We start from the raw sequence: 9545 nt of genomic DNA on the forward strand, positions 1-9545 counted from the left end.
AATTACAGTTAACTTGGAAAAGTCTGAATTCGGTAGGTCAAAGGTGAGGTTTTTTGGACATATTATTTCTTCTGAAGGCATTCTGCCGGATCCTGAAAAGTTAGAAGGAATCAGAGCCATTCCAGTTCCATCCACAAAAAAACAAGTCCGCAGTTTTCTAGGTCTCGTAAATTTTTACCGTCGTTTCCTGAATATGCAAATTCTTGTTACACCAAAACTTTGTTCTCTCACTGGAAAAAATACTATTTGGAACTGGGACGAACAAGCACACTTGGAATTCAATTCTTTGAAAGAATCGCTACTTAACGCGCCAATACTAGCTCATCCAGATCTGTCACAAGATTTCTGCTTTAGCACGGATACTTCTAAAGTCGGTCTTGGTGCCCATTTATTTCAAGAAGCCATAGAAAATGACACTACCGTTCAGAAAACCATTGCTTTTTGCCAGCCGAGTGCTAACAAAATCTGAAAAAAATTATTCCGTTACTGAATTAGAAGCTTTAGCTATCGTTTGGGCATTTAACAAATTCCGTTTCTTTCTTTCTGGTAAGCACGTAAAAGTATACAGTGATCATCGTGCATTACAATTTCTTATGTCTTCAAAATTAAATCATGACAGGTTAAAACGTTGGGCATTGTTTCTGCAAGAATTCCACTTCACAATAGTCTACATTCCCGGCAAGGAGAACATTGTTGCGGACGCACTGTCACGCGCTCCGGCTGGGCTTGAGAAAAGTAACACAGAAGGCAACCTCTAAAAAAATTTCAGTATTCTTTACATTCAGAAAGTCGCCTTTGAAAACTTCATCACCACATCTTTAAAGGACATTGCTCATGAACGAGATAAAGATCCGATTTGGAAAGACATCAAAAGCAAATGGCATGAAAAGACACACACACAGATTCGGCATTATTATCTGGTTAGAAACAACATACTGTTCAAACGCTGCACTGTTGATGACAAGCTATGGGTACTTTGCATTCCTGACGATTTTGTTAATAAGCTCATTTGGTACATTCATTTAAGCTATGCACATTTTGGCCCACGAAAATGTTATCATATTCTTCGAACGACTTGTTATTTTAACAATATGGAAAAGAGAATTCGAAGAGTCTTGTCTATTTGTAAACTTTGTCAAAAGGCGAAACCATCTACTATCTCCCATCGTGCTCCGCTGTTTCCTATCATTCCTTCTAAATTAAAAGAATTTGCTGCTGTAGATCTCTTGGGACCGCTTGTCAGAACATCTAATGGATTTTCGTACGTTCTAGTCGCTGTTGAACGTACTTCAAAATTTGTTTCTTTCACACCGTTACGTAAAGCCACTGGACGGTCTGTATCCAACGCCTTTGTTAAAAAATTTTTACGTGAAGTAGGACACGTTAGTAAAGTGATTTCAGATAACAGACCGCAATTCAGATCTGCTGTTTGGTCACGCATGCTTCGGAATCATAAAATCAAACCTTTTTTTATTTCATTGTACTCACCACATTGTAACCCCTCCGAACGGATTATGAAAGAAATCAATAAACTTTTGCAGACTTTATTATCACAGAAAGCACCAGCATTGGGATAGATATTTACACTTATTTCAAAACGTGCTGAATGAAATGCCTCATGACTCCACTGCTTTACCATCTACTCTTGTACTGAAGAATGAAGAACCACCGAACAGAATCAGAGAGCTTGTACCTTTCCCGAATATACGTAAACTTCGACACAGCTGAAGCTGAAATCGTTATAGGTACAGAAAGCTGGCTGAAGGCAGAGATAAATTCTGCCGAAATTTTTACAAAGGTACAGACGGTGTTTAGAAAGGATAGATTGCATGCAACCGGTGGTGGGGTGTTCGTTGCTGTTAGTAGTAGTTTATCCTGTAGTGAAGTAGAAGTGGATAGTTCCTGTGAATCATTATGGGTGGAGGTTACACTCAACAACCGAGCTAGGTTCATAATTGGCTCCTTTTACCGATCTCCCGACTCAGCAGCATTAGTGGCAGAACAGCTGAGAGAAAATTTGGAATACATTTCACATAAATTTTCTCAGCATGTTATAGTCTTAGGTGGAGATTTCAATTTACCAGATATAGACTGGGACACTCAGATGTTTAGGACGGGTGGTAGGGACAGAGCATCGAGTGACATTATACTGAGTGCACTATCCGAAAATTACCTCGAGCAATTAAACAGAGAACCGACTCGTGGAGATAACATCTTGGACCTACTGATAACAAATAGATCCAAACTTTTCGACTCTGTATGTGCAGAACAGGGAATCAGTGATCATAAGGCCGTTTCAGCATCCCTGAATATGGAAGTTAATAGGAATACAAAAAAAGGGAGGAAGGTTTATCTGTTTAGCAAGAGTAATAGATAGCAGATTTCAGGCTACCTAACAGATCAAAACGAAAATTTCTGTTCCGACACTGACAATGTTGAGTGTTTATGGAAAAAGTTCAAGGCAATTGTAACATGCGTTTTAGACAGGTACTTGCCGAGTAAAACTGTGAGGGACGGGAAAAACCAACCGTGGTACAACAACAAAGTTAGGAAACTACTGCGAAAGCAAAGAGAGCTTCACTCCAAGTCTAAACGCAGCCAAAACCTCTCAGACAAACAGAAGCTAAACGATGTCAAAGTTATCGTAAGGAGGGCTATGCGTGAAGCGTTCAGTGAATTCGAAAGTAAAATTCTATGTACCGACTTGACAGAAAATCCTAGGAAGTTCTGGTCTTACGTTAAATCAGTAAGTGGCTCGAAACAGCATATCCAGACACTCCGGGATGATGATGGCATTGAAACAGAGGATGACACGCGTAAAGCTGAAATACTAAACACCTTTTTCCAAAGCTGTTTCACAGAGGAAGACCGCACTGCAGGTCCTTCTCTAAATCCTCGCACAAACGAAAAAATGGCTGACATCGAAATAAGTGTCCAAGGAATAGAAAAGCAACTGGAATCACTCAACAGAGGAAAGTCCACTGGACCTGACGGGATACCAATTCGATTCTACACAGAGTACGCGAAAGAACTTGCCCCCTTCTAACAGCCGTGTACCGCAAGTCTCTAGAGGAACGGAGGGTTCCAAATGATTGGAAAAGAGCACAGGTAGTCCCAGTCTTCAAGAAGGGTCGTCGAGCAGATGCGCAAAACTATAGACCTATATCTCTGACGTCGATCTGTTGTAGAATTTTAGAACATGTTTTTTGCTCTAGTATCATGTCGTTTTTGGAAACCCAGAATCTACTCTGTAGGAATCAACATGGATTCCGTAAACAGCGATCGTGTGAGACCCAACTCGCTTTATTTGTTCACGAGACCCAGAAAATATTAGATACAGGCTCCCAGGTAGATGTTATTTTTCTTGACTTCCGGAAGGCGTTCGATACAGTTCCGCACTGTCGCCTGATAAACAAAGTAAGAGCCTACGGAATATCAGACCAGCTGTGTGGCTGGATTGAAGAGTTTTTAGCAAACAGAACACAGCATGTTGTTATCAATGGAGAGACGTCTACAGACGTTAAAGTAACCTCTGGCGTGCCACAGGGGAGTGTTATGGGACCATTGCTTTTCACAATGTATATAAATGACCTAGTAGATATTGTCGGAAGTTCCATGCGGCTTTTCGCGGATGATGCTGTAGTATACAGAGAAGTTGCAGCGTTAGAAAATTGTAGCGAAATGCAGGAAGATCTGCAGCGGATAGACACTTGGTGCAGGGAGTGGCTACTGTCCCTTAACATAGACAAATGTAACGTATTGCGAATACACAGAAAGAAGGTTCCTTTATTGTATGATTATATGATAGCGGAACAAACACTGGTAGCAGTTGAAACTTCCTGGCAGATTAAAACTGTGTGCCCGACCGAGACTCGAACTCGGGACCTTTGCCTTTCGCGGGCAAGTGCTCTACCAACTGAGCTACCGAAGCACGACTCACGCCCGGCCCTCACAGCTTTACTTCTGCCAGTATCTCGTCTCCTACCTTCCAAACTTTACAGAAGCTCTCCTGCGAACCTTGCAGAACTAGCACTCCTGAAAGAAAGGATATTGCGGAGACATGGCTTAGCCACAGCCTGGGGGATGTTTCCAGAATGAGATTTTCACTCTGCAGCGGAGTGTGCGCTGATATGAAACTTCCTGGCAGATTAAAACTGTGTGCCCGACCGAGACTCGAACTCGGGAGACGAGATACTGGCAGAAGTAAAGCTGTGAGGGCCGGGCGTGAGTCGTGCTTCGGTAGCTCAGTTGGTAGAGCACTTGCCCGCGAAAGGCAAAGGTCCCGAGTTCGAGTCTCGGTCGGGCACACAGTTTTAATCTGCCAGGAAGTTTCACATCAGCGCACACTCCGCTGCAGAGTGAAAATCTCATTCTGGAAACATCCCCCAGGCTGTGGCTAAGCCATGTCTCCGCAACATCCTTTCTTTCAGGAGTGCTAGTTCTGCAAGGTTCGCAGGAGAGCTTCTGTAAAGTTTGGAAGGTAGGAGACGAGATACTGGCAGAAGTAAAGCTGTGAGGGCCGGGCGTGAGTCGTGCTTCGGTAGCTCAGTTGGTAGAGCACTTGCCCGCGAAAGGCAAAGGTCCCGAGTTCGAGTCTCGGTCGGGCACACAGTTTTAATCTGCCAGGAAGTTTCATATCAGCGCACACTCCGCTGCAGAGTGAAAATCTCATTCTGGAAACATCCCCCAGGCTGTGGCTAAGCCATGTCTCCGCAATATCCTTTCTTTCAGGAGTGCTAGTTCTGCAAGGATCGCAGGAGAGCTTCTGTAAAGTTTGGAAGGTAGGAGACGAGATACTGGCAGAAGTAAAGCTGTGAGGGCCGGGCGTGAGTCGTGCTTCGGTAGCTCAGTTGGTAGAGCACTTGCCCGCGAAAGGCAAAGGTCCCGAGTTCGAGTCTCGGTCGGGCACACAGTTTTAATCTGCCAGGAAGTTTCATATCAGCGCACACTCCGCTGCAGAGTGAAAATCTCATTCTGGAAACATCCCCCAGGCTGTGGCTAAGCCATGTCTCCGCAATATCCTTTCTTTCAGGAGTGCTAGTTCTGCAAGGTTCGCAGGAGAGCTTCTGTAAAGTTTGGAAGGTAGGAGACGAGATACTGGCAGAAGTAAAGCTGTGAGGGCCGGGCGTGAGTCGTGCTTCGGTAGCTCAGTTGGTAGAGCACTTGCCCTCGAAAGGCAAAGGTCCCGAGTTCGAGTCTCGGTCGGGCACACAGTTTATAATCTGCCAGGAAGTTTCATATCAGCGCACACTCCGCTGCAGAGTGAAAATCTCATACTGGTAGCAGTTACTTCTGTAAAATATCTGGGAGTATGCGTGCGGAACGATTTGAAGTGGAATGATCATATAAAATTAATTGTTGGTAAGGCGGGTACCAGGTTGAGATTCATTGGGAGAGTGCTTAGAAAATGTAGTCCATCAACAAAGGAGGTGGCTTACAAAACACTCGTTCGACCTATACTTGAGTATTGCTCATCAGTGTGGGATCCGTACCAGATCGGGTTGACGGAGGAGATAGAGAAGATCCAAAGAAGAGCGGCGCGTTTCGTCACAGGGTTATTTGGTAACCGTGATAGCGTTACGGAGATGTTTAATACACTCAAGTGGTAGACTCTGCAAGAGAGGCGCTCTGCATCGCGGTGTAGCTTGCTCGCCAGGTTTCGAGAGGGTGCGTTTCTGGATGAGGTATCGAATATATTGCTTCCCCCTACTTATACCTCCCGAGGAGATCACGGATGTAAAATTAGAGAGATTATAGCGCGCACGGAGGCTTTCAGACAGTCGTTCTTCCCGCGAACCATACGCGACTGGAACAGGAAAGGGAGGTAATGACAGTGGCACCTAAAGTGCCCTCCGCCACACACCGTTGGGTGGCTTGCGGAGTATAAATGTAGATTTAGATGTAGACAAAGACATATTTGATTTGGCTATTAAAAATATAAAATCTGCAGTAGACAAAAGGAGAAAACTACACGGTAAAGCAAATGCAAAGAAATTATATATTGGTCAGAAAGTTCTCATTAAAGCTCATTCATTGTCACATAAGGAGAAACACTTGAGTCACAAATTCTTTCTAGTTTACAATGGACCTTACAGAATCCGACGTATACCACATGATAATTGCGTTGAAGTTGAAACTCTGCGTACTAGGAAGAGAAAAGGTTTACACCACATTTCACATGTAAAACCGTTTATTGAAAGATAATCTGCTTTTTAACTTTGTCATTGGCATAAAACTTGTCACTTCACATTTCTAGTATGCATTGTCAGACTTAGAAACTGTTACCATGCAACAATGTTTGAAGTTAAATATCCAATCAAGAACCAAGAGAACTTATTTAAACAGAAATTACGAATGCATTGTTATTGTGAACAGACGACACAGTGTTATTGTGTGTGTACATTCTTGCTTGTTAGTTGCATGATTACGTAACGACTATAAGGCTCACATACTTAGAACATTTACCAGTACTGCTAATGAGATTTTAATGCAACATTTTGGTTTACTTGAAAATACATTCTGGATTTAAAGTACTTTCTGTGAGATACCAGATGAAACAGTGGTTAGTTTATGTGACAGCTACACGATTTTATCACGACGCTACTAATGAGTGACAATTTACAATGTTGCTTTTGCGGTGTATCTGTTTTATATCTGCACAGTTTTGCTGAATTCTTCTGTAAAGTAAAATATGTTTTACTTTTGTGGTATAGCTACAAGGAGACAGCCTTTTCCGTAGGATAACAATACGTTACAGCACAGTACTTTCTTCATCACGGCAATAAGCGTAATAACTAAGATATCTATACGCAAAGCATTTCACTTTTGTGTATCATGAGGTAAGTACATTGACTTCTGCAGAACGATAACTACGACACTTCCACAGATATTATCTTACAAGACGCACAGTTTAGCGTTACAGTACACGTATTTGAGTGATTAATTTTGTACTTAAAACATATTTTTAAAGATATTTGAAGTACAATGATACAAAGGTTTTCCGTGATACATTTCATTCCGTTGCTGTAATCTGTAACACCTGAGGGTATAATTACATTAATCCTCAGGAGGTACACGCCTACTTTGTGTACCATGTGTTTGGCAAGCACAAGGAGCCCTAGCTAATATGGTATTTGCTTATACAACTTTACACATCAGTACCATATTTCTCTAACACATAAATTACAAAGCTATCTGATTATTTAACAGAGAAACAAAAATTTTTTTACTACGTCAGTGACAAATGTTTACGCAATTACACAGTTGGATAACTTCATACTTATGGAATTGTATTTTTGTCTGTACTTAGTGAACTGTTCATATTTTTTCGGATCCATTGTGATACTATGAAAGCTTTGAATGGTGTATTTGGTATGGGGTCATGATTTTTCAAGTACGTTTGAGGTAGATGACACTATTGAAATGAGCAGAGAATTTTTTTTAGGTTTTGACATTATTGCAAAAAGCTACGACGTTTTTGAGAGTTGACTGAGGTGTTATGATGTTATTATTACGATGACTATGTGAATTATGCTGTTGCAGTATGTTTATGATCAATAAGCTGATGCTATATGAGGAATTTGATTGTGCTACGTATCTGTTATGAAGAAATATTGTAGAAGTGTCGACGATATGTATATATATAATAAGGTAAGGAATAATGAGTAGTGGTTAGGGACTCAGGTTTGTGAAAAAGGTTGTTGGAAACCAAGAATCATACTTTAAGAGTTATGAAATGTATGTAAATGCGTGAATGTATTACAATGCCGACGAAAATTTTTTGGACACTGTTATATCAATAGGATTTTTTTTCTACAGATTTGTAACGCAAATTCTAGACCTGTGAAATTTTGTATATGAGACTGTCACTGTAGTGCAAACTGGTGTCGTAAATATTTCGGTAAGAAAGCCAAGTGACCTTGACGTAATGCGTCTTGAGTGGCCAGCTGTGTCAGACGCCTGGAGAAAAAGCCATTAGTGTGTGCCTTTTCAGAGGCACAGGTAGGAAAAGAAAAAGAGGCCATTATCCTCGCTATTAACATTTCTTTGTCGAAAGCATCGCAAATACGACATGCTCAAACATGAAAACCTATAATTACACTGTGGAGCTCTTAATTTATATTTACTAAAATGCCTAATGAAATGATGAGAAACATTTTACATCTATTGTCTTTCTAGTTGAGAGATTTGCTCATTTTGTTTAATATCTAGTTTCTAGCTGCACTGCAGCATTGGTTAAAATAGAATTTTATAGATGTACTAATATAAATATTTTCTGTCTACAGGTCCAGTAAATACTAATTTTGTAATACACTTCCCAAAAAAATGAGGGAGCACAAAGACATTTCCCTTCACAGGAACTGCATGCATAATTTACTTTTCAATTACATGGTAATATTTTTTTACAATAAGTTGTTCTGGTGCGCCAGTTTAATTACATAGACACTAAGATGTGACATAGGTATAAGACATGGCCATCTTTACCGTAATATTTTTTCTGCTTGAGCTATGTCATGTTTAGATATAAGTTATTGCATTTGCTGCTGCTGTTTGCCAGGCATAATGTTACTGAATTTGACTTTGTATTACTCTGTTAAGATAGTTTTTCTACTGATTTATTTTTCTTGTTTGTTGCTCAGTGCCTTATATTAGTCGTAATATTGCAATTGATTTGCCAATGTCAATTTTTTTGTCATTGCTGTTTGTGTTAATTGTTTTGTGCTGCTGCATTGCCTCGTTCCTTAGTTTAGCATCTGAGCTCAGTAGATTTAAGTTCGCTTAAGATGGGGTAGGCTATATGAGAGAACGAGTTGTGATGGATTGGAAGAAATGCATTGAGAAGCTATAAGAAATTGGTTTGGCCAAAAAAGTATTTTTGAAAGAGGATATGACCAAAAAAGTTGGGTTTAGGGACAACAGGTTTACGTAGGATTTTCTTGGAAATAAATGATGAGGTAAGATAATGGAAAATAAATAATGAGGTAAGAAATATGTGAACATATAAATACAGAAAGCATGCTTGGATAGGATTTTTTTGGTGGAAACAAATGTTGAAATAAGACGAAAGATCTATGGAATGAAGGTTTAGGTTGGACTGCAGTACCAAATGTTACACTGAAAACAAACCCTGCCCTTTCCTCTTGTGTTATTCTGCTATGTGTTTGTGTACTCTTGTATATTTGTGTTTTTCCTGTCTTTATGTGTTTAGCTGATATGAGTTACGTTGTAGAATTTTTCTAATACTATGTTATTTACTTTGTAAAGATGTTTAGACATTATTTATCTGTGGGGAGAGCCCTTGGTCGGAGGGGTTACATCAGGGCGGGTTCTTGGCGCATGAAGGGTATCAAGCTGCAAAAATCTGGCCATTCTCACAAGACCGTCTCTTTCAGTGGTGAAGGATCCTTAAATGCAGCCTCGTATGACCCTGCAGCCTTCCCTTCTCTGACTACCCCATGGGAGGAGGGCCAGGCTCGCCGTCTTGGGCTGAAACATTTTCTCCGTTACCTCGTCTGTACTAGGACAGATGGGGACACATTCACCAT

The 9545-nt window shown here is 40.8% G+C and overlaps 1 non-coding gene across 1 annotated transcript; it reads left to right on the forward strand.

Moving 5' to 3' along the window:
* Window positions 1–5135: 5135 nt before the first annotated feature.
* On the forward strand, window positions 5136–5210 carry Trnas-cga (transfer RNA serine (anticodon CGA)). The gene has a single exon. It is a non-coding gene; the product is annotated as a tRNA-Ser (tRNA).
* The last annotated feature ends 4335 nt before the right edge of the window (window positions 5211–9545 follow it).

Source organism: Schistocerca nitens, chromosome 3 (genome assembly GCF_023898315.1).
Source record: "Schistocerca nitens isolate TAMUIC-IGC-003100 chromosome 3, iqSchNite1.1, whole genome shotgun sequence".
NCBI classification, from domain to species: domain Eukaryota; kingdom Metazoa; phylum Arthropoda; class Insecta; order Orthoptera; family Acrididae; genus Schistocerca; species Schistocerca nitens.